The sequence below is a fragment of the Homalodisca vitripennis genome, chromosome 5 (assembly GCF_021130785.1).
Source record: "Homalodisca vitripennis isolate AUS2020 chromosome 5, UT_GWSS_2.1, whole genome shotgun sequence".
Classification (NCBI taxonomy): Eukaryota; Metazoa; Arthropoda; class Insecta; order Hemiptera; family Cicadellidae; genus Homalodisca; species Homalodisca vitripennis.
Window position 1 is genome coordinate 101,743,425 of NC_060211.1, and position 27,109 is coordinate 101,770,533.

Consider the following 27,109-nt stretch of genomic DNA (forward strand, 5'->3'; position numbering starts at 1 on the left):
TGGTCCCTTATTAACTTAAGAATGTTCATATTGCATGATTTTAAACAAGAACGAGTATATTGTTTTACTTTTGTAAACGCATAAAATTAAAATAATATTAATAATAACACATATAAGTTATTTTAAACTTAAATCAATTATAATTTTAAACAGAACAGTTATAAGTAGTCTACTAGCAGTTGCCTACTAAACTGTTTCACTTGCAAATACCAGCCGACTATGTGAATCAACGGCATAATCTAGCAAATAAATCACTTCTCAATTGTAGCTAACAGACTACCTAGTGCTTAGAGAAACGATTGTTTGCAGTGCATTCAGCTTAGCCAAGGAGGTGAGTGCGATGTGAAATCCATTCAACCGACCGAACTTTCAAGCGGCCGGATCTAGTTTTTAAAATTGTATTACTTCATATTATCCTTTAAACTTTGCACACCAAATTCATTGTGTTTGATCAATCCCATATAAATAGGTTGAGCTTAGGATGAAAGGATATTTTACAATACATTTGGCCATTTTCTAGCTGTAGGCCTAGTAGTACGTGAGGAGCAACTAATGTTGATGCAAGAAGAAATGAAGCAGTGGAAGGCCAGTTAATTTCTCCTCTCTCACATACAACCCTTTCTATTTATAACTCATTCGTTTTCCTCCAACCAGGCTTGGTGCATCCTCTCGGATTTGCCTATTATTCCTGCAACATTACGAAAATATAATTCCTCCTACTCTAGCTGAACTGTTCAATTCATCGAAATCTAGGCCCGTCCTAAACAGATGTACTGTGTAAATTTGACATTAATTACTAAAAAAACTAACCGACGTACAAAACATTTACAAGAACAATAAAATAATATCTCGACAATCGGATTAATTAATTTATAAAATTTATTCCTTAGACAGAACTTATTCTAAATCTATCGAATTCATTAATAAACTATCAGAGGCTTACAAAACAATAAACTAAATCAGGGCAAAGATGAATGGTCTTGTATCAGATAAAACTATTCAATGTTTAAAAAAAAAAAAAAAACAATGTTTATAAATCCTAGCAAGATGTTTTATAATGTTAGAAGAAGGTAAGTTGTTCTTGTCTATTTCCTTCACATTGTGTGGAATGGGCGGACTTTGTTACATCCTTTTATTCTTATTTATTTCTTCTTTTGTATGGAATCATTTATAATGCTTCTTGGTTATGCTATAAATAGAATAATGGCCGGGTCTTTTTTCGTATGAAACGTATTTAAACTCAAAGAGCGCGTTTGCACGGTTTTCCCAATTTAGCAAAAAATGTACTGAAGACCGATTTTTTTCAATGACCGATTTAACGTTTCAAAGGCTGTTTGTTGCATTCTTTGTTGCTGAATCAGCTCTTTCTTTGCCACCAATACGAATACGTGCGTAACCAGTGAGTGATCGAGATTGAAAACCTAATGATTACTAGATGACTTATAGATGAATAATTTGTATTCATAAATAAAAATGTTATAAGAATTTGTATTGCAAAATTATGACTAATCTGGATTGACAACGACACATTACATTTCTTATCAATCACTGCTACATTATTTGACTTCGTTCCTAGTTCTTTGATCATCGGGATAGGTATGAAAACCAGTTTCGATTATGGACTACTCGCTTTTCCAAAATTAGAATGGTTGCAAAAAATAGAGACTGTTTTGTAATTTTTTATACAAAATCTGGATGTATGGCCATAACAGATAACAAACCAGTACCTTGGAATATGTGTGGAATTGTAATTAACAATTTACTAATATTTAATAAGTAAAAGTGGTAACACTCACTTTTTCCACTTTTTTAGAATTGTTCAAATTATGTATGTACTTACTACCATATACATTATGCATATACTTACTACATCTTTATGTTTAAAAACGTTCGGTAACTTGATACTACAATAGCCTCACATAATGTGGAATTATTTTATAAGAGATGAATAGAATATTGTCAGAGATTTCAAAATAATATTGCTCTAATAATAAAGATAAATCAATTAAAGGTCGTAATTAAAAGTTGCAATACTTTATAAAGTTTTCATAACGTCTGAGGCGGTATATATCCAGGATATTACCAACAAAATACAAGGAGAACGAAATTCTTTGTTTGCACACTTAAAAAACCCCTTTACATGTTTCTTTGTTTTTAATTTAGTACATAATCTAACTTGTATATGATTATTTTCTTATGTGAAGTAGTACATGTCGGATTCGGAGAGTGGTTGTTATATTGTAGGCCGTGTAAATTATTGTTTCCGTTTTAGTTATTATTATTTTCTAAACTATAAAACATAAATTTCTTTGCTCTTCTGTGGAGTAGCTACTCGTATATTTCGGGTATGGGGAGTGTAATATTTAGTATTTTAGTAAGTGTAATATTGTTTCTGTTTTAGTTGTTATTTGTATATGTATTTGCATTGGTTGTAGTGGTTGTTATAATAAAGGTTGGATACATGTTCTAAGGAGATAGTGGTCGTCTGGCATTGTAAGATCAGTACACGTATTAAAATGTATTGCGTTATTTTATCCAACTTTACATCGGGTTTATTTATGACTAGCAGTTACCCGCAGTTTCGTACGAAATTTTGTAATCTTTACATTAGCAATTATGTTTCGAGTAAATAATATTTCCGGAACCAAGGTCGAGATTGTTGTGCTGCCACAATCGAGAAAATGAGTCAAAAATTATATATTTATGGCTATTGTTATTTATTCACGTCTTAGTTTTGTTTGTGCCATGGTTGTTTTGACCTTATTTCCCCGATCAAAAAAAAAACATACACAGGTCTGAGAAGCCTACTTTTGTCAAAAGACAACTAAAACGGGGTTTATGGGTCTTTAAATGTATAGAAAATTAAAAATAACTTTGTCCTTGATATTTGTATTACAGTACTGACCAAGCACTGCGTACTTAAATATAATTAAAAGTATATTTTTACTAAAACTTTTAATTTTCTTATCTGCATATTTTCTTACTTTGTTCTCAACAGCGGTTGAAGAAAAGGTTGAAATAAGACATTTTGATACTATTTAGCTCACACTATGCTTTCAAGACTATAAATATAAACATCTTATTGAACATACTGGTTAAATTAATTAAACATAGGGTTGTGCTATCATAACACATTGTTTACACTGAACAGACGATTACATTTAACAAGCTCTTATTAATATTTGTTTGGTGCAGTGCAACTTTAGAGACCAGGATGGGATTTTATGTTACTTTAGAGACCAACGTTAGAGGCGTAGGGTATTTTCGAAATAAGATTAAACATAAATTAGGATTAGATGGGATGTTAACCACAAACCATAAGAATGTTCATGTAAAATTTCAGTACAATCGGCCCAGTACGTTTTACGTGATTGAGTGATGCGCGCGCGAACACACAGACAGACACCATTAGATTTTTATATAATAGTATAGTATATTTTTATATATATTATAATAGTATTGACAGTTTGGTGTGATGGTTACTCCGCAGGAACTTCACTTGGTATCTATGATGGTATGAGGGGTATTTGGAGTTCAAATCCGATATCGTGACATGTCATATCTTTCATATTATGCACATCTTCTCATTATAGAAGTTACATGGTAATCAGAAGACAGCAATAATCACGCCTATTCAGAAAAGAGTCCTCGAAGGCTATTTTTATACCGATAACTCTGTTATTGGCATAGGTCCAAAGATATTCACAAAGTTTATGTGCAGTTTATGCATAGCCGATAGTATATCTAACTCCCAGACAGCCGCTTAAGAGGTCGTTCAACTGCTACAATCTTGTGGATGTAGCAGTACCTGGTCCTCCGACTAGAGGAACTAGGTCAGTTTGATAGTATGCACATTTACTTTAAAAAGGTATTTGGTATCTCACTTTTCAGAAACTTCTAAATCATGAATTCTCTTATCTTCATTCATTGTATAAGGTCCCGTTTTATAAGAAAGAACATTATTAAGGACTTGACAGGTCCTTCTTGAAATTCTGTCATCGTCTGGCTCTCCGTCTGTGCGATACGTTTTAATATCGAGGCACGAAACTTGATAGATAGGTCCTCTTAGTCTAAGTAAGAACTGTATTGATGTTAGGGTTTTCGGGTAGCAAAGTTATAGTAATAATTCGGGAAAGTTACAGTCAATTCGGCAATGACTCTGCTAACAATCTGTCAGGTCCTTCAATACCTTTTTGTATCGGTTTATTACATAATCGGTAATTCAGGAGTACCCAACGCTCCAATTTGAGACTACTGTCACTTTTTTGTGAATTGCGATCTGCAATTTATCAGATTGACTTACATTATTAACTTTGACAATTTTTGAAGTTTAACATTTACCCCTGAATGTGGCCAACTTTTCAGTTTGTATTATCTCAATGATTGTCTTGTTTTAATGGCATGTATATATGAGTAGAGAGAGTACTTTTAGTTTTGGGTAGTTTAACTGTGTATTGCTGTTGAACAGTCTCCCAGAATTTCTTATCAGATTCATGGAGACCCAATTCTCATTCTCTCAGATATAAGAAAGGAGTCACACAACCTGAATTCAGTACAGAGATGAAGTAATAACTGAAAATGAAAATTTAACTTGGAAATCTGATTTGAGGTATGAAAATGAAGTAGAAAGTACTCGTATGCAGCGGCACTTCACACCGACAGCAAGAGGTGGTGGGGACCGTTAGAGACTCGCGAAATGTAGTCCAGTGCCGTGCAGACCTGTTTGTTCCCCTCTCCGACTACAGAGAGCGCGGTTGCGGCTGGGGCGGCCTACCAGTCAGTCCGTGTGTATGTGTGCTGGAGTCTACGCGTCCCGTCAGGTCCTGTCACTCCGCCCGCCGCTGCCGCTGTCCCTACCCGGCCCAGGTAAGCAAGTGGGAGAAGCACCAGGAAGCCCTCGGGCACGTGACGTCACCCCTTCATTTGTCCCGTATTTCCATATATGTTATAGGAACACCCGATCTGCTCTCTCTCTGACCCGACCGTAGCCGGGCACTTCTTAATACGTGCACACACACACACATGTCTGAGAATATGTAAAATAGAACAGTACGAAACAAAAATACATATTTCCGAAAAAATAAAATCCTGAGTTCGATATTTTAAAATTTTGATACTTTACAAATTACTCTCTTACACATAGTCACACCTAATCGATATGACTTTTATATTGGGTCCTATTTGAAAGTACGGAAACTACAGACCCATATCACTCTTGCCAAACAATTAAAAAACTGTTAAAATTAGTTGAAAAACATAACACTCCAAAAAAGCTTTTGCAATTTTTTCAACAAGACACCTTGATATTTCCAAGTATGACATCATGAGCTATTATTCAAACTCGTCGACCTTGTTTAGTCTAAGAAAACCGGCAGACATAGCAGACAAATGATACGTGTACTGGTTGAGTTTGAAACGCCTCCTGTAAAAAATGGTTGTAGAATGTAATAATATACACACATTGCGCTTAATAAAATTTTGTGAGGTCGATATATTGATTTGAATGTGTATGCGTTCTTGTTTATTTACTTTTACAAATGTAATAACTATGTAATCCTGAAGTGTTGTCATTTTTTCACTTTTATTTAAAAACTGGAACACACTAATATTTTAATTGTAGCCTACAAATTATTAAAGATAACATTATATTTTAATGCATAAATTTATATTACTTATAAAATTTACTTAATTATTACAAATCTGGAATTGAGAGAACTGCGAGCAGCTTCAAGATGATGTACTCGTATAAATGATTTTTCAAAAGAAAACACTGTTGCATTCAGTAAATTCCAGTTGATGTTTCCTCTTATTTATTTTGAAAATAGTTACTTGGGTCAGAATAATCATTAATTCCATATGTGGATGGGGGTTTAAACCTTCCAGTTATCACTGGCTGTCTGTTATGTATTTTTCACATCAAATTTACTCATGTTTCCCTTGGTTTCTTATGGAGATAAGCTATCGATTAAATACTTAGGCATTTAATGTTTGCATTATGTTGGCATTGTGTTTGTAATGCTGTATTAATTATTGTTTTACTTTTAAGTTGTATATTACAAGAAGCTATTATTTATATTACGTTATCACTGAAAGGAAAAGGTGACGCTGAAGTGTCAGACTAAGGACAGCGAGCCGTTCAATATTTTTGTCTGAAATGTCATTTTAGTTTTAGTTTAACAAATATGGTAAAAGAAAGCGTTTATAACACTTGTTTTTTTTATTTCGCATTACAATAATTTGTGCACACTACTCCACTACAATTATGTACACAAAGAAATTAAATCATCCTCATTTTAATGAATAACTTTTGTAAAGAGGCCTTTTTTAGTAAGAATAAAAACTCCAATTGAGAATAAAAGCAAATACATTTTTTTGTAATATAGAACATTAGGTTTTTGTACCTGAGGAACACTAAGGCACGATATAAGATAAATAAAAAACTTTAGCACATACTACTTGTGAGTTAGTCAAGCACCTGTTTTTTTTATTTCTCTTTTTACAATTGATACGAAATTGGTTGGTTTTGAAAATTTTTTATTGTTTATTAAAATGTTATAGTTTACAGTAGAAATCCAAATGATAAGGTAAACTTCAATTGGCCATCTTAACACCTAAAAAGATTATTATTTAATTTTCGTTTGAAGAGTAGCCTATGTATTTCCAGTTTCTTTCAGCAACCGAAGCTACAGACAATTCGTTATGAAAAGTAACTAAAAGAATCGTGCAGCATAAAAATTTAAAACAGCAGAATTAAGCAGCATCTCCTTATTTATTTATTATTTACTGTTTTATTTTAAATACTGATGGAAACTGGGCGAAAAATAACATTAAAAAATCGGAGAAATATGCTATTTTTCAAACGTTTTTTTTAACTAAATGGCGCCTTGGTAGACAACGAAGAGGAAAACTTAGACGAGTATTTTAGATTCTCCACAATCCGATTTCCCGTAACAAAAATGTAAACAGTCTGAAGTTCGTCGCTCTGTTATAACTCACAATCTAAATCTTCATAAGTCTCCTGGCTGCCTCTGTTAACGAAGGAAACTGAAAGTAGGTAATTACAAAAATCGATTTTTCCTTAAACTTTATTTAACATCATACTGAGACTGAAACACATATCCGTCCGATTTAAAACAGCCCAGCTAATTATAGTAACAAAACCAGGAAAGCTGAGAGGTGAGAAAGCCTAGCTCTGACCTCATACAGACCAATTATAAGCCTCTTACCTATAATTTCAAAAGTATTTGAAACACCTCTTCTGAGAAGACTACAACCATTAATCGATGGTGATTATGTAGTACCTGCTCATCAATTTCATATTAGACGGAAACATATGTGGAAGTGCTTAAAAACCATTAGTGTTCGGCTACCTTTTTAGATGCCAGTTAAGGGTTTGATAAGGTATTGCATACTGGTCTACTGTACAAAATTTTAGCATTTTTGTCTCATTATATTTTCCAATATTAAAATCACATCTTTAAAAACCGATTTTCAAAATAAAATATCAAGATATTCTTACTGAGCTGCATTCAATAGAATCCGGAGTTCCTCGAGGAAGTGTACTTGGTCCTTTTTTAAACTTACTGTATACCGCTGAGCTCCCAGAAAATGAATATACTCAAATGGCAACTTTCTTAGATGATAGTTTTGTCAGTACATAAAAGCCGTGCTAGAGTAGTATGTACAGTACATGAAAATCGTGCTAGAGTAGTATGTACAGTACATAAAATTCTAAATAATTACTTAGAACATCGATTAGATGTTTTATTTTCTTATACTAATGTTTATTGGTTTATAATATATTGAGAATCAAAATTAACGAGGATAAATCTGTTTACATAACGTTAACATTAAATTAAAATTCTAGTCCTTCAGTTACATCAAACGTTCATTTAACTCAAGTAACTAGAGTAAATTTACTTGATATACATAGAAAATTTGACACATCAATGCCTATGGGTTTATATACGGAAGGTTTACATGAACATCACACATTTAGACGAAGAGACAGCAGCTAAACTTAAAACAGATCGAATGAATTGGATACTTGGATTTAAATCCAAATTTAGTATGAAAAATAAGTTACTATTACATAAATCTATCCTAAAACCTGTATTGACATATGGTGCGCAGTTATGGGACACAGCAAGCATTTCAGATTTGGAGGTAATACAACGGTACCAATAAAAATTGCAAAAGCGCCTTGGTATGTTTCTAATAAAACACCAAGATTTTGAATCCCAACAATTAAAGAAGAAATTAAATTCAGTTTAAATTATCTTTCAATATAACATCAATAAGCTCACCCAATGGATAACCTTGCCGTAAAGTCTACTTGATAATTCTAAATATGTTTACAGACTAACAGAACTGATAACCTGGTTTTACGTTTTAGGCTCTTGAATTAATTAATTATGTTAGTGTTAACAATGGTTAACAGCTGTCTCAGTTTTAATTGCTAATGGTTTTCTGTATGTAATATTATTAACTTATTAGTCTTAAATAGAACTGATTGTAAATAAATAACTATGATGAAAAATGTAAAAATGAAAAACTAAATTTGATATTGTATTTTTACTTGTTTAGATTGTAAATATTATTTATGTTCTAATGATGTTTGTATAATATGAAAAGTAATAATTACCTGCAGTTAAAATAAGAAGCTTTTGTTTGCGTTTTGCCCTTGATTCGGAGTGTATTTCCTTGTAATGATAGAAAACAACTACCTAAGGCAATGTTGTACCAGTTTTAAATACTGTATTTCAATTTTATGAAAAATATTCAAGCCAGAAAAACTGTTAAGGAACTAAAATAAATTTTTGATCAGTAAAACATCACTAATATTATAAACAATATTCCAACACTCAAATTAAAATATACATAAATTTTCGCCTTCAGGAATGGCGCAAAAAAACAAAATTAATTGCGACCATACGAATCTTTTCAACTGTCATTGATGTCCTTAAGTTCACTCAGAGTTCCCGGCAATGTCCTGTTTAGAGCAAAACTGCGGATGATTCTACTTTTCTAAAATAATGGAATCCATCAACTAGGTACAATTGTTCTAACAAAGGTATGAGTGCGCCGTACCAAGTGTCGCGTAACAGGCTTCGCTGAGGTGGCTTCAGATCTATAGCTCATTTCACTCTCGTGATGTTGACACAAAATAATAAAGTCAAGAAATGTTACATCCCACTGACAGATACAGATAAATTGTGTTAGCCTACTGTGTTAAGGTTCAATTACGCTCGGCCAAATTCCATGGTTGAACATGCACCATCATACAACTCATACTTGTCTATGCAGAAATGAAGAGTCATGCAAAATCCAAAGTCTACATACAGATGACATATTTCTCGAGATATCTTGTCGCATGATACATTATAATATGACATTTGTATCATGTCACGGCCCCTAGTCAGGGCGCATTTTGACTTACAGAATAAAACTGCCTCCAAGATATAGAGACATGGCAGAGTCAACAGCTGCAATTTTTTGAAAGCTGGTCTGCACGACTCTCTGAAGTTCATGTTGGCGATTGTTCTGATCGCTTTCTTTTGAAGCCTGAAAACTCTCAAAATTTGATTGTTTGAAAAACAATCAAATTTTGTCCATTAAGTCAGGTTTGACTAAAATAAATTCTGCCACCTACTTCTAACATTGACATTTTTTACTATAATATTTTTAAACATTTTTACGAATAAAAAGGTCACAAATGTACTTATTTTGTTTGCAAATTGATTTATTCTGCTATTTTCTCTTTACCATTATGATTACACCTAAGACCAACGTACAAATATTCGCTAGCGCTCAGCCAAATCCCATGCATTGACATGCACCTTAGTCGAACTCAGCGTTGCCTATGTAGAAATAAAGCTTCACGCAAACTTTTCAATCCATAGGCCAATTCGTTTTCGAGATATCTTGCGAGTAAACAGACACGTAGAAATGATATTCCAGACTTTCGAGTGATAGATAGTCAATAATGTGATTATATTTTTATAAGTTCATATTTCAACTAATTCAATTGTCACCAAGAGTACGTTCGTTAATAGAAATAACGTTGAACGTATGCTTCAATGTAAAATCAATGTGCTAAATATGGCACAACGTAGCATCAAATTATTCGTATTTATTTTGGCCGTTTTACTTGATTCTATTACCATAAATAAAACTAAACTAAAGCATATTCTTGGATGACTCACTGTATACATTTAGAAACTGCACCATCTAGAAATGTTATACGATACGAATATTTATGAGTATAATTATAAACAGGTGTCTAGTAATGAGGATTTTTGTTTCAAGTAGGTAGAAATTATATGTATACATATTTATGTGTGATTCGATATTATGGCATACCTACGTGCACACTTTTATTTCCGCTATTTTGTCCTACAATTCTCAACGTTTTTTATAACCGTCATCTTGAAATTATACAAAATAGAAAACATGTGTAAGAGCATACATTTTTGTAGGTGAACTTGGAATTCTAAAATACCTTCACTGTTTTGGTCTACGATGTCCAAAAACTGAAAAACAACAATTTCTCTACTAGGCTTAAAACCACAAGGTGTAATTTTCCCGTCAATATCCCATCATGAAAGGTGTTCAAAACTGCTTAGTATTTTTTAACGTGTCATAGTGGGTTTATCTTTGGAAATAGGCAGAAAAAATTGTATAACATTTTATTTTTTGAGACTGGTTAACGAATCAATTCAAGCCGTGTGCAAAACACTACGTGTGTCAGATTTAACGCAAATCCGATAGAAAGTATGTTATCGTGTTCAATCTTATGTTCGCTATATTTATGCATACTGAAAATACAGAAAAATCGTGAAACCCTACGAGATACACAAAATGTAAAAACAAAGATTGGAATCGGTGGCCTGAGAATTCTAACACTTTTTAAATTTTTTAATTATGATGCATCCATCTCGTGAATAACTTTGTATTTCATAAGTTTATGTGTATATACATTTTCGGTTTTTGGTTGATTTGATTACTGAGAGCCACGATCTGAGAAATTTAAAGTACATTTCTTAAAATTCCGTTTTCCTGAAGATATTACTACAAAGAAATCTACTTAAAGTAGTACTGGAGCAGTCACATAATTCTATACTAGAAGAGATACTACAGTGACGGTGATGTAGCTATATACGTAAAAGTGTACATTGATGACGAACTAAGTTATACTGTCTGAAACTACCGTCGTAAAGTTTACGATGCTAGACATTCTTAATAAAACATGGCCCGTCAAACTCCAACACCCATTGCCGTACCGTTTTACAAATGGGGACCTATTCCACTTGTACAGATCCATGTATAGGGCAACTTTGTTACATTAGTTCTACAACTGTTCCTATCACAGCTATTAGAGAATCATCAGACCGCGACAATGGCTTATTGTTGCTTAGGTGCCTTAATTTGACCATTGATGCAAATATGTCAACACATTATTTTCTGAACAGTAGCAGCATTACCAGATCTTTGCATCTTTTTGCTTCTTGTAAACATTTATCTCGAACAGAAGAAGCACCATTGTGGACTTCCCTGTTCGTACTACGATAGTCAGCATTATATTATGTCAATAAGAGTATTCTAAGAGCTTTCTGGTTATAGTTGTAGGATTATATAAAATATTCCCAAAGTCACATAAAAAAACATTTGTATAAAGGAATTTTAGTTATATTATGAACCGAAACGTCAATTTGCCAGGTCCGATTGATCTAAGTTTAACTTAACTCATAAGTGTTCGTTGTTAATAATTCTAAATTGAAACATTGAAAAATATATACTACCTACCAAATATAGGCCAACTCAATTATTTGTAAATTTAAATTTTATTTGTGGGTATAAAATGAGGTTTGAAGAAATTTGTATAAAATATTAGGACATATCCTCGTATAAGTGTTTGATGTAAGAGTGCATTATAACAGTTAGCTCTATAAAAATACATACAAAAACATACGTATAAAATGGACATAGTAGTGGAAATGAATCGAGTTGGGAACGGAAATTTTCAGAATATATCACCCATTGTCAGTAACAAACTTTTAACAAAGAATGTTACCCATTGGATCATTTAGAAAAAAATTTGATAGTAGAATATTTTGAAGACTTTTTATAATAGATGTCACCCCTCACTTTAAAGTTTGAGGTATTTCAAAATCCCTCTTCCCTTGAATGTGGAAGAGGGAACAACACAAAAAAGTCCCCTTCCACAATTTGGGAGGATAGAAGGATAATTTTTAAACGCACCAAAAGAATTTTAAGGTGATGTTATTACATAACCTCAAAAATGATTTTAACGTAAGTAAATTCATGGTGTAAGTTTCTGAAATACGTCATCGTCCAAATATACTTCTGTACACGCACTCAAGATTTCAGAATTTTATTACAACTTTATATGCGTTACAGCAGTGTTGATAATATAAGTCTGAGCGCCAGTTTTGGACAGTAGTTCAATGGTTATACCAACTAGGAAATTTCACCAATAAGTTCGGCTTTAACTTTTGTAATGTTACGTGTGAATGTCCCGCTCTATTTCTTTCTTTAGTTTGTTGGGTCAGATTAGTATATAAACGTCCTTATACAAGTTCTCACCCTGTCCACTAACACTTAAAATCACCTTTAGGTGAACGAAGCGAACGATTAGCAAGCTTTCCCAATAGCCTAAACATTTACCTGATTTGCAATCTACTAAAATAGTCAATTGGCATGTTTCAATATAGAAAAACAATCAAATACAATTTACAAAATTTAAGTTAAAAACACGTTTATAATTTAGTTTTTTGTATTCTATGTTTGTGTGAAACATTAAGAATTTAGAAGCACTTGTAACATTTAGGATGTCTCTTCAATTTAAATTATGTACAGGATGGCCACAGACTTTTCTATCAAACGAGGTTATACCTATTATTTGTGTACGACGGTCGGGTCTAAAAGGTTCAAGCTATGATAAATATAATGTGTGAAAAAATTATCGTTTCATATTTTTAACTGTTTTGATACCCTCCTACTTCAACCTCCTCGAAAACCAGTGGTCGGTGATAGATTTCTTTCTCATGACAAGTTCTGTTGCCAAAACTAGGTCTGTTGCATATAGTGCAAATTGGTCCTAAGTTCCTATACTATAGCAGACCTAGCGATGATGCTACGTTGTTGGTGTAATATAATTATTATGTACAATCAATTTATTAATATACTTATAACTGTATTTAGCAATTATAATACTACATAAACAATAGCACGTACTACATTATTCTGTTCCTCTAAAGTTTCATAACTACAACTACTAGTGGTCAGTAGTAGATCAGTAAGAAACTTCGGCTGACAACACTAGCGCCTATGCCAATTGTTCTTACTTGTATTCTGTAAATAAATAAGCTTTATTCATACAAAGTTTAACAATTTTGGTGTAATACCCCTATTGAAATTGGCGTCAAACATGTTGGGTGGTTTTTGGTTGCAATAATTTCTTTTTATGCTAAAGTCACTGACCCTTAAGAAAACTTCCCTGAAGACAGAAAGATAGAAACAGATGTTATCACTCCTAGAGACAGTATGGTTATTTATGGAATTTCGAAACCAGACACAAATAAAATCCAGTTAAGACAAAAATGTGATCTTTTACTGTTAGTACAAATTAAATTGTTTTAGATTCAAGGAGTGACATATCTTAGCGATTTATGACTTTTTATGAATAAAAACAAATTATTTCCCCCAGTCATTTGGCATGACATACTATAAAAAATCATTACCTAGTTATTCTTTGGGCCTGATCATAAGATCACCCCCGATTACCCTAAATTTTTATAGAACTACAATTTCTTGTGGAGTGATATCTTTTAAAATACTTTTTCCTATCTTCAGAGACCGTACGCTATATTCAAAGCCCGTAGCAAAAAATCCATTTGTTAAAAATTAAAAAAATATTATTCCAATTGAAAACTAATTGCGTCTCCTTACAACAGCAAAATAGTCGGAAATACTTTAAACCAGCAGTCTTCGTAGAGGTCTGACACTGTCATGTACACTATAACAAAATATCTGTAGTAAGTTATGCACGTTTGATTATTTGTAACTGATTACGATAAAATTGCTCATTGTGTGTAAAAGGTGACACATCAGTAGAGCCTCGATAATAAGCTATTCTCTAATAACCTATTACGGAGTAACGCCGCGTCTGTATGCCTGTTACTGGAGGTTGTAAATCATGTTCCACGCTTGACACTCAGGAGACTGTCGGGGGCTGTCTGCAGGTGTGAGTATGAGCCTCGGTCAGGCCAATTCGACATTTTATGGCCCGGCAATAAAGGCACGCGTTCGAATCTCGTTTTAAATGCTCACAATTCCGCACGGCTCGGAATTAGTATAGCTGTAAATAATTCTCTTCGCGCCGTCCCGTCGACCATTCTACATTTATATTCTTTTGTGTCGGGTTTCCTCGGCGCGCGAGTTTTATAATACTGTACGCTCCCCCATCGGCTTTTTGTGCGCTTATATTCTCCGGTCAGTTTCTTTTCTCGTCGATTAATTTCTTTACAGTGCCATAAAACACGAGACTAATCTATTCCGGTCGTGCCTGTCGGGTGACAAAAACGCAGTGAAATTTCACGGCTTTCAGGGAATATATTATAGTTGTGGCTTGTAAACCTTGTATTTTCTCGAGCACGTCTTTCTGGGCTTCCGATGTGGGTTTCGCAACGTCGGGTGGTATTTCCATGTTTAGCAGATACAATAGGACATTACCTCATTTAAATTATCTGGACGATTATATATTTTATGCACACTACTGCATCGGGACCAGATTTTATGCAGTGCACATAAGGTGTTTTGATATTTCCAGAAATATGTTTTCTAACGACAGTATTTACAACGTATTTGAGCCGAGCACGTTTATCTTCGCCAGAAGCGAGTAGAGCACGTCTGGCACAAGTCGCGCCAGGGCGGGCACTTGCAGGCTGATGTACGCCACAAGAGGGAAGTAGGAAGAAATAAAACGCTAAAATTGGATCGGGGAGAGAAACTGGTGCACATTTTATGGCTGGAGAGGGCAGAGCACTTGAACAGTAAATATAGAAAGCCGAGCGTGTCTGGGGCTTACCGAGCCTGGATCAACAGTAGTAAACAATCGCGTAAATCTTCCCAGTCTCAGATGCTGAGATATCTTCTTCGACTGGCCATCCCGTAATGGAATTTATTCCTTTCTGGATTCTAAAGCAATACTAAACAAAAAAAAAATAGCAACTTATTTTTATAGAATAAAATATTGACACTTATGCGATTAAACTTGTTGTTGATGGGTTTTAGTGTGTAGTTTAAGTTCAACTTTTATGGCGTTGCTATACTTATATACTATATTATATAGGCCACACGCATTTTGTAGTCCTGAAATAAAATATTCTAGAGGAAATTAACGTCTGGCCAGGTTAATGAGTCTTCATCCTGATTTCCCCCCTACCCCTCCTAAAAAACTGCATTTTACAATTAGAGGTAAATTTTTTCATGATATCTGTTGTACCAATTTATACTAGAGCGTTATTTTGTTTAAATATATTTGATGACCGGCCATATTGATGTATCCTCACTCCTATTTACTGATCGATCGGTTATGTTATTTTAATGTGAAATGCAAATATGTCAGTTTACGTTTTTAAGTATATTCTTCTCCAAACGTACGGTAAACTGGTGGTATTTTATGTCAGTTCTTAAAACATCTGCTTACACTGATATTGGTAGGTACTGAAAAAATTAGGAAAAGATCCATTTCACAATTTTTGTTGCTGTAAAATAATGCAAAGGTTTTTAGCTGTTTCATAGTTTTAAGTGTTGAATATATTTAATAAACTATCAGGTGGCCATTTTAATAAGAATGTGTAACCAGTAAAATTAGATTCCTTTATGAAGCGTGTCAAGTAGATTAATTAAAATTTCTTAATGGAATAGAAGTGAAATAAAACTACGAGGCATGACTAACTTAAAGGTGATCTCCACATTTAATTCTTGGCGTCAACCTTTTGATAACCATTGTGTAGTTACATGTTTTACCATACACTTCGTATGGTTTCGTCCAATCTATCTCCACTGCAATCAGGATTACGAATTTGCCAAAACCTGGGTCTCCATCCCTGACATATCATGTTTACGGCACCAACGGTTTTGTGTAAAGCATTTTTTGGAATGATAATCACATTGCACAAATCAAGTACTGTTACGAATTCAGGAATCCTCTAAGTGGCTTATGTGTGACATATCCGTGTTATCTGTAGACTCTAATGTATCCCTTATGTATCCCGTAAAGGAAGACAACTTTACACATTTACACATTTTATGTACTGTTGAAAAATGATTTGGTTATTTCAACGTAGGAGGGTGGGGGGAGGGATAAGGACACATGTATCTCTTCTTAGCGTAGGATATTTCTCTGTGTATAATATAAGTAACATATTTCTCAATACAAAGAAATCAAGTGGAAAGCAAGGTTAATATTTGTTTAAATATTTGTTTCTTATAATTATAAACATATATAGCAAAATAAAAAGAAACTTTAACCACCTTTTTATTTTAGGCAGACAAAATACAAGGAACGTTTCTTTAGCCAGAAACGTTTGTATAACGTCCTTGGGTTTATTTAACAGAAGAACAACAATAGATAACCTATATAAATCGTATTTTGAAATGCCACACACATTCTCGTAAGTGAAAATATTTCGTTGTAGTACCGCCTTATAAACTTTATCTTAAAAATTGAGTTAGTAATTATTAATACTCAAAAGCTCAAAATTGTAAGAATAATGTGACATAAAACATAATCAGTTAATTGTTTGGAAATCCTTATCTTGATGACGGTTACAATAAGACTTTTACAAAATTCCAACATGGTTTTGAGGGCTTTGGCTCGTAATATTGAACTGTACGTGTGTTTTATTCATCTCCTCTGCCACGGGAACTATATCACTGTTCCAGCACACACGTATTTAAAGACGTAATACACTCTTTCATTAAAAGGCGGTTTTGGAGAATATGAACAGAAAACTCATTTTCATTGTAATTCAGTTTATACTTACTGCATTGAAAATATCTTTCCTTGCCTAGAACATAAAATATTTTACATTATAACATATTAAACAGGCTTTAATTTCATACGTATAAAGTGTCTCTAAACTTGCTCATTTTATACCAGTATAAAAATAATGGAAACAGTTGTTTTATGCAAGTACCATACTGCAACTCTATGTCAGATATAAGTTACAAATTTTTAGCTTGTTAACAGATAATTATATATTTAACAATTAATTGGAATTGAAATACTTAAATTTAAGTAGCGAAGTAAATCTTTTTGGATTTAAAAAATGTTTATATTTATAACGTACTTTAACTTAACCCAGTGTTAAAACCAGAGCCTTAGATGCGGGACCAGCAGCTGACCTGTGTGCCTTTTAAACGATGAAGAAAACGTTATAATAGTGCTTCCAAAATAAATATTACTTGAAACCTCATAAATTACGTTATAGTCTTATCTTAGATAAGTTTATATTTACGTGGAAAGTGCATTTTGTGTCTTTATGATTTCCAGTACTCTGAATTCCCTTCGTTAGTGCAAGACAATTTACAAGGGCATATTTTACAAGTCGTTCATGTAAAACGTATTTTCCGGAAATAGGACGCGATTAACTTTACTGTTCCCAGCGTACTAGAACGATAATATACTCTGTGAGAAAACTATTACAGTAAAACATTGAGTTGAAGTAAATACATTCGGCTGTGTCTCTAAAGATGCAAATAGACTAAAGAAGAGGTCAAGTCCATGTCCTCAACAAGACGACAGATACTGATTTATCCATCCTGTCAGTTTACATATGTGAGCTTGGAATCTTAATCTTAGGTATTTACTCTGTAGTGTAAATGTAGTGACCATAATGTTTGAAACAGTGCATAATTGGTAGGTTTAGTAACCAAACAAAGTTTCAGGAGACCGAACAGAGAAAAGAAAAGGGATAGGAATAAAACATGAATTGTTAAAAACTAATTTGCCTTCACAGACGAAGGTGGATAAAAAGCATACTTGAAGGAAACCAATCGCCACTAACAGCAGTACAGTAACAATGTAACTCGTTTCGATTGCCCAGAAGGTTTTTTCCGGGTACAGTAATTCCGGGTTTTAGCGATTCTAGCTAGACGTTCTCGGAATTACTGGAACTGACGTAATTTCACAAAGGGTGTGCGACCTTCCTGGGAAATAAAAGTTCTAAGGTCCATTTACCGAGGTTCCAAGAGGGGACACTCTGAGTTGTGGCAGTGAGAGTGTCGGCAGAGACACCAGATCCACTACTGAAGGTCAGATGATATCTGGTGTCTGGTAGAGTCGAGCAGGACCACACAATCGGTGACGGTACGGCTCTGGTTCTGGTTCTGGTTCTCCTGGTCTCACAACCTGAGACAGTAAGTATCAACGAATGTGGGGCTGTAGTTAGTTGAAAATCCAACATACGATCATGCAAAAGAACATTAATAGTTTCACTTAAAAACCTTTTCAGAATGGAAAGGTTCAACTTATAGAGATATTAATGTACAGTACTTTGAATACTTGTTAATAATTTGGCAGTTTACGACTTTAATCCAATTTGTCCAAACCACAATGGTGCATTCCGATTTTACCTGACATAATTGATTACTAGTAAAACACTTCTAGTAGAATTTACAACTCAGTCTGGAGTTAAGAAGGACCACTTCCAGGAAACTGTGTGGGAGGAAAGTCCTGCAAACCCATACAGTGTCGTTATACGAGTTTGACTTTCCACTGCTTCCTTATTCATGCGCCGATCATTACGAAATCCATACACTCCTTGACAAAGGTTTCGAAAAAATACCCCTATTTTGCTATTTGCAAAGTTGCGTTTCACAAGGGAGGCTATGCGCAACTTGAAAAATACGCCACCCACCGATAAATTATTTATTAATACATACTAGTTACATGTTGTAATAATTTAAAACAATTATTCACAATTTATTGATATACATTTTTATAAATGAAAGATGAAATCAGATCTAGTAAGAAACAGGAAGAAAATCATTGTGAATATAAGGCCAGTTCGACCAAAACAGCATTTCTACATGGGAGACTTTAACGCCCGGTCGTTTTAGTGTGCAGTAAAAGCCAATCTAAAACAATAAAAATTGCTTTGAAGTGTAACCTTGCGGAGGAAATTGCATATATACAGGCCTGTAGGCCATATCAATAAAAAAAATAAACTTTTTTGTTTTCTGTCAATTTTTAACTTCTAGTTCAAATGAGTTTCGTTACCAAACTGCAGACTACATTAAAAATAATATGCAGTTTTATATGAATTATTACATGTTAGCGCTAGGAAAATGAATAGATTTGGATTTTATTTTGCCTACAGTTTACATACATTTAGTGTATAGCAAAGTGTAATAACAATAGTATTTTATCGTTTTCAGAGAGTGTTAAAATATATTAAATTTACAATAAAGAAACTTTGAAACGGAAAGTTAAACATTTTTGTATTTAGAGATTTTACAAAGGAATCCGCCATACTCACTCAGATTCTTTGGTATAGTTTATTAAATCTCTGGTTTATTCGTATCCAGCATTAGCTAAGATTTAAACCTCTCCTAATCCCAAGAGAGTCTTGTTGATTACAACTGTACTTGTTAAGACTTTACATTACTTATCAGAGAGAGCAACATCAGACAGCTGAAGCTTTAGAGCAACATTTCTTATCGCTTCCAGATCCAGGCCTACTGGAGGAGGAAGGCGTTTCACCCTGACCCGGACAGAACATTGACATCCACTGCCAGCTCGAATCCATTTTTAATTCCAGTCGTATCGTTCAATCTGCGAGCTCCTGCGATCTGTATAATTTCCTCCACAATCGTTTTGCTAAGAATTATTAAATATGCAAGGGTATAATTTGTCGGCGCCGGTGGACAGGAGAGCGGGGGGCGGGCCGGGGGCGGCTACGTGCGGATGGCCGCACATCTGCTACACGCTACAGCCGCTGGCAGTCGCAGCCGCAGCCGCAGCTACACGCAACCTGTTCTTTCATATCTCGAGTACTCCACTTCTTAGCTGAACAAGAGAAAACTCGAGCTGGTAAAGTTTCCATTTATTCGAGTTCTGAAGATCCAGTAAAGATTCAGACAGACCGTTGACCTTCTTCAAGATTTCTTTTCATAAATCGTATCTGTTATCTCAACATGGACTTTTACCCCTAATTGGTGGTAAAAAGAAGTACTTAAAATATTAGAAACGAAAGACGAATTAATACAAGGTATAAATACGTCACACCATGTGTCCGCGTGCCTTGCTGAGATTGTCTGCAAAATTTGAAATCTATGCTCATTTTATTCTAGGGGTGGGTGTCCTGCGAACAGAAAAGAGATGTTTCATCCCCCTGGCAGACAAAAGAGAAATTGTGATACTCCTTTGAGTCATAGGCTTCAATGACGATCAGCAAATTCCAAAGTTGGAATTAAACAATCATATAACTCATTTTTGCATTTGTAGAAATGAAGTTTACGTAAAATTTAAAAAGATAAAATATTAATAAATCGTGTCTGTAAACATCATTTAGAGAACAAATGTTCTTACAGGGATATCTTGCCACGTAATATATTTACATTTTTGTACTTCAAGTTAGGTTTCATAGCATTTTTTGAATTATAACAGTTTCGGTGAGATATGAAGGATGTAAAGTTTCTCTGTTCAATCTTCAAGATGTTGTTTGGTATTCTTTAAAGCATCCGTGCAGTTTTCAGTGAGAAAATTCCTTCGAGAATTATTGTCGAACAGAAAAAAAACTATTTCATTGGTTGCCATGTCTATAATGTGTAGAGCCAGTATTATTAAATTACACTATCCTGGCATCCTGGACCCACGTACGCCAGTGGTGTATCCATTACTTCAGTTTGGGAGCCCTAAACCCATCAACAAATTTTTCACGTGGTGGGGGAGAAGGCTTTGTTAATGTCATGTATTAAAGATACAGGGTGTTTGGAAAAACTGGACCAAAACTTAGTAATTGAAATTGGTAAAAGGATTGGCTTACCCAGAAACAGTACTCAAACGGCTTCTTCTGCAGTCACATCGCCCCGCCGTCTACTCAATAAAGTTCATAAAGCTGCATGTATCTCTGCCCATATGTATTATATTGCTACAGATAACTTAAACTACCAAACATTATGAGTAGTTTACTTTTCTTATGAATGTTATATGAGTAGTGATCGGGAACACCTCCGAATCGGGTCACAGCCCTAACGACAATCACTGAACAAGGCATATCAAGCAGGAAGGCAATAGTAATAATACCAGATTTAATAGGGCAGACTTCGGTATGAGGTGCCCTAAATAATCAATTTCATCTATCGGCAGTTAGATTATAGTTCGGTAACGGTTACATACAAATAATCGGTTTTATAAATCGAAAGCTATTATATTGACCAATAACTGTAATATATTGATGATTCATAGATGATTCTATCAAACACAAAATAACGGAACTAAATACAACACCAAAATGCTGCTGTAATGTTTTTGTGCCTTTAGCCCATTTTCATCATAGTAGTACTAAATGGTTCACATCTTGAATTTTGCAGCACCAATCAAACTTGCTCCTAATTTAAACATTTCCGTCATCATATCATATTTAGATAAATTTGTAAAATCAATTATCATAATAATCCCTGTATGGTACTTTAATAATTTCTAACGAACAATATTTATTTACTAAAAAAAACGCCAGTTTATTATTTAAAATTCGTTTTAAGAAATAAATATCGATACTCTCTCTACTCATTGTATTTTAAGGTTCGATAATCTAACCAAATATCGCTAGATGAAATTGATTATTTAGAGGCACCCATACAGATCTTTGTTATATACGTTAATCAAACAACTAAATTCATTCCGTTGTCCTCAAATCGATTGTGTTGCCAACCTTAGTTTGAAAAAATAACCAATGCCAATGTATCAGCCTTAAATCAATACACGTTTTATAGTCGGGGTATTAAAACTAATCGTTATAAATAAAATCACATTATTGTCAACAAATTTTTTTCTTTAAATTTTACGAAATTTAAGAAATTTTAAGATAGGACCCTCACGCCCGAGTACAGCCGCTGTCAAACACCGAGATAGAACCGCTCTGCTGACGTGAGCAGAAAAATGCGAACGTGACTTATTCTAGGTTATGGTGTTCACGGATACTTTCCATTGTTGAACTGTCGCGTGTGAAATGAGTTGAAACATTTCTCTCCGCAAGAGCGCTGATTCTAAAGATTGGGTCCAAACCTGTTCCGAACAAATTAGTTTTTCTTACACCACGAAGTATAAGTAGATGTTCTAGTGTTAAAACAACATGTGTTCGTCAGTTACATACGGTACATCACATTTTGTTTGTTATTTATAATTAAAGAACTTTAATTTTTGTTTTAGGTAGTGACGCAAAAATACTCAAAGGTCCCATAGAAAAAATTTTAAAAATGTGAAATGTTTTTTTAATAGTAACACAAGAGAATGGAATTTGAACCCACTCTTGGACAATTTAACTTTTTCCAGACTATATTTATGTATTATAATTATACTCGTATTTTTGTTAACGCTCCATTAATACATTACATTATAATCCTTGCTTTAATTTGTTCCTTTTATACATAAATCTCCTTTTTTAAATCTCATTTTATTATCTGGAGAACATGACTTGGGCCACGAATTTTGCTGTTTGACTTGAAACATAAATGTTAGAGTAGTCTGTCTAAGAACTTACGTTTTTTTCATTGGTGAGTTAACCACGTACCGGTACGTATTTTAATTTGAAACACTTTCTTGTTCACACAAGTTATATTCAAATGTGTTCTACATAATCATATAGTATGTTATAGTCATTGCTGAAACTAGTTTGTTTGTTATAAACCCTATACATTTCAAGTAGGCTCTACATATTTCAATAATTTGCGTTTGCATTTAAATCCTCTTTGATTTCATTGTCACATCAAACTCAAAATTGGGCTTTCGTACTATTTGATTTTGAACTATCTTAGACACAATATAGCAATAAACTATTCTAACTTGCTTCTAATATAAAAATCGTTTTTGAGTTATTTGCACGTAGCCTGTATTTGAGGTGTTCTGGAGGATCTTGCACATATTAGGATGTCGAAAACGTTTTTGAGTTATTTGCACGTAGCCTGTATTTGAGGTGTTCTGGAGGATCTTGCACATATTAGGATGTCGAAAACGTTTTTTGTTATTTGCACGTAGCCTATATTTGAGGTGTTCTGGAGGATCTTGCACATATTAGGATGTCTAAAACGTTTTTGAGTTATTTGCACGTAGCCTGTATTTGAGGTGTTCTGGAGGATCTTGCACATATTAGGATGTCGAAAACGTTTTTGAGTTATTTGCACGTAGCCTGTATTTGAGGTGTTCTGGAGGATCTTGCACATATTAGGATGTCGAAAACGTTTTTGAGTTATTTGCACGTAGCCTATATTTGAGGTGTTCTGGAGGATCTTGCACATATTAGGATGTCGAAAACGTTTTTGAGTTATTTGCACGTAGCCTATATTTGAGGTGTTCTGGAGGATCTTGCACATATTAGGATGTCTAAAACGTTTGAATACTCGTAATAGAATGAAATGAATCAGAAACATTTGATCCTACAAATGTAATGCTGAGTTTGTCCAACGTAACTCACAGTAATTACTTGATCTAGATAATTGTATTATAGATGTAGTAAATATAAAATTAACTACAAAAGGAAATTATAATTGTACCGATTTCCAATGTAAAGGTGTTTCTTACAATTACATTATTATTAAGTGTCTAAATTTTAGAATTTGCGTATAAGAAAAATCACATATAGTGAGAATTATAATATCCCACGATGTTTATTTAATATTACATTTTTTTACGATTAAATGGTGTAAAAATCAAAATTATTAGAACAAAATTCAATTTTTTATGTACTGTAATTGCGTGAAAACATATATAGGTATACGACAGCCAGAGAGAATATTCCAGCTTACAACGTGTGTTTATGAAGTTACTTTGTTGAGAACATTCATTTCTGTGGTAGTTATGGTCATCTGCCTGATAATAGCATTTAAATAACATATTTTTTTATTAAAACCATTTTCGAAAGACTATAAATCTTATGTATAATGTTAACATGCAGAAAGTGGGATATTGCGATAGATCAAGGTGAACAATAAGTATAAAAAGTTTCCCAGGTTCAGGTAGGATTTGAATCCTCGTTAACAAGACTGAAAGTCATAAGTGTAAGCCCCCTTCCCTGCCAACTCAGTTTTATAAAAATTGGTTTAATTTTTAACAATACGCGTTGGTTGGACGGTCATAGCGACATGATTCCAAGGCCAACTTCGTTGTAATATTTGAATTAATTATCCATTTATATAATTGGCTTCTTAAATTTGTTGAAACAAAAATAAATATGTACGCAAATCCTGTATACAGATTTCTACTTTTCTTCTATTCGTTCATGCTATTTTGGAAAGATTCCACTGGCGTTACGCATAAGATAAAAATTATATACATGGGAAATATTTCAACCTGATTCTAAGATTGAACTAATTTCCGTCACTTTTAAATGTTTTACATTTCTGAATAATCAGCTTTTATTTTATCTTATAGGTATTAAAACACAATTATGACAGTCTTATGTTATCGTGAAAGTAGGCCTCATTCAATATTTACCGAGTTTATATTTATTCATTATTGATATATTTATTTACTTTTTTAATATTAAGGCATTAGTAAAAAACACTTAAATTTTAAATTGTTTAGTATTACAGTATTGACTTTCGTAGCAAAACTTAGTTAATGCTGTAGTATCAATAAAATACTTAATATTTAAGTAAGATGTGTTAATAAATGAAATTTGAGAAACATTATGCTTTATTATAATAAAGGAATTTACAAAATATATTATTATACACTCTGATAACTGCTGTAAAAGTAATTTGTAGGTCGCAACAAAATATCATGTTATAAAATATAAATGAATCTAATTGTTTTGATGCTGTTTGGAATTAGATAACGAATAACACAAGTAGCAGGCGATAGTTTGATAACGGCTCATAAGGTACAATATTCGCAGCTCTAGTCTAGGAGTCAGTAGTCTACAGTCCTACTAATGGCGCCAGTAACAGTGACGCAGGAGGCGGATCTAATTAATAACCCAGGACATTAATAGCTCTTATCTAATTAAAATCGACAGGACGGACTCGATCATTTGGTGTTGCGAATTGGTAGACTATCTGTACGTTGCATCCATGTAGTGCAGGTGTTGCAGCTCAGGTCTACGAGTATATGCAGTTCTAGATCGCATGATTACACTCCACTGGGTATTCTATTTCCAGGGTTGAGCAGAATATAAATAAAATTGACAAACTTTGGCACAAACGTTTCCACAGGTATTACCTTTTGCCCTATCTACACTACCAATGACTTCTAAGTAGAGATAATATACGTCTTCATGATTAAAAATCTATATTTATTCTCAGTTAAAATAAACAACGAGGAGATTCTCCAGAGATATGATGCACCATCAAGATCAATATACGGTATTTGCCATAGCTTTAAAAACTGCATTTTTATCAAAAATTCCAGAGAAAATACATATAATGCAAGTAATTACGAGACGACATCACTAATGAATAAAGTAAACCTTGGAAACCGAGTTGAAGAACGTCTTACGCAGACTCTACGTCAAGTTAACTGGCCATAATGTAAATGCATATCTATGGTGGAAGGTTTGTTCCAACCAAGAAGCAATAGGGCATATTATTGAACACAATTCTCTCTGGAACTATTCACAACGCGATCTGACAGCGGACCTCAGAAGTACCACTGACAGTACGCAGCGCATCAGTCGCGAATTCTGTAGAAAGGTCCTAATGATTAACCCCAGTGAGACATCTAGGTTTGTGTTGTCTTTGTACCAGAATAACCAAACAAACTTTGAGCAGATAACCATTTCCATGAAGTTGCAACTATCACTGAGGTGCCAAGCTCCGACGCAACGATCTTCAGTGATAATGCAGATCGGCTTTCACACCCCGTTCCAGCAGCGTACCGTTCCTCGGACCTATAGTTTGTCCTCTATTTGGCCTTTGCGATGCGGTGACATGTGAGCAGGTTCTAGCCGCCAAGAAACCTCTTTCGTCTGCACATGGATTTGATGGCATTGTCTCTAAGTATTAGATTGCGGTTGCAGCGGAAAAAATAGATGTTGTATGTAGGTCTTTGATTTAACATCGTTCTTAGTTAGGGGTGCCGCGTGGGTTTCGAGAGTACATGAACTTAGGAATTCGATGGTCTTTGAAGTGGCAAGCGAAAGGCAGCGAATTTGTCTGATGGGTCATTGGGTACGGTATATGGTATAATTTTATTTTGTCTCGTTGAAGATATAGTGAGGACCTTATTCCAAGACCTTGGCTTCGAGGTTTCGGAGCCAATGGGACACGATCTTCTCTTGTTTAATAAGTTGAATTGGGACTTTAGGTAACTATGGATCGGATGGAGCGAACAAATCGTGATGGAGTGACGTCCTTTGTGGGCGAGCATTGCCTGTTTCCTCAGCAACCAATGGTATCATACTCTTCAGGCGGAGTGTGAAAACTATTGTCTGGGTCCGGGTAGACTATGAAGACATCAACACCAAAAGCGCTGTAAAGCATCTTCCTATGGAACTCACACACCAAGCTTAAGATTTGAGGGCAGATTTCTGACGCGGCAGATAAGGCGGCGGAAATTACTGCCTCTTCAAGGTGTCCGATGAAAAATATTGCCGGACCTGTGGTGAGAAAGCGGCGGCCGTTCATGTCTACTTCACACTCCGTGCTCTTGTACTGGTGTGAGATATGGGCGGATGTGCTGCGGCAAGACAGGCACAAGATGTCGACAGTACAGAAGAGGAGGGGTGCTCGCACCATAGCTTGTGCTTACCTGATAGTATCTGGACCAGTTTTACTAGAACTTGTGGGAGCTGTTCGCATCCATTTCCCTGCATCCAAGAGAATGCGGGTTTAGCCTACGAGGAAAGTGTTCAGATCACTACAG

General features: G+C 34.2%; 1 protein-coding gene across 1 annotated transcript in view; it reads left to right on the forward strand.

The window, feature by feature from the left end:
- The first annotated feature begins 4,726 nt into the window (after positions 1 to 4,726).
- Positions 4,727 to 27,109, forward strand: part of LOC124362570 — a 35,578-nt gene continuing 13,195 nt past the window's right edge. Inside the window, exon 1 of the mRNA XM_046817193.1 lies at positions 4,727 to 4,866. The gene's annotated coding sequence lies outside the window, so the exon portion shown is untranslated. The remainder of the gene's footprint in view (positions 4,867 to 27,109) is intronic.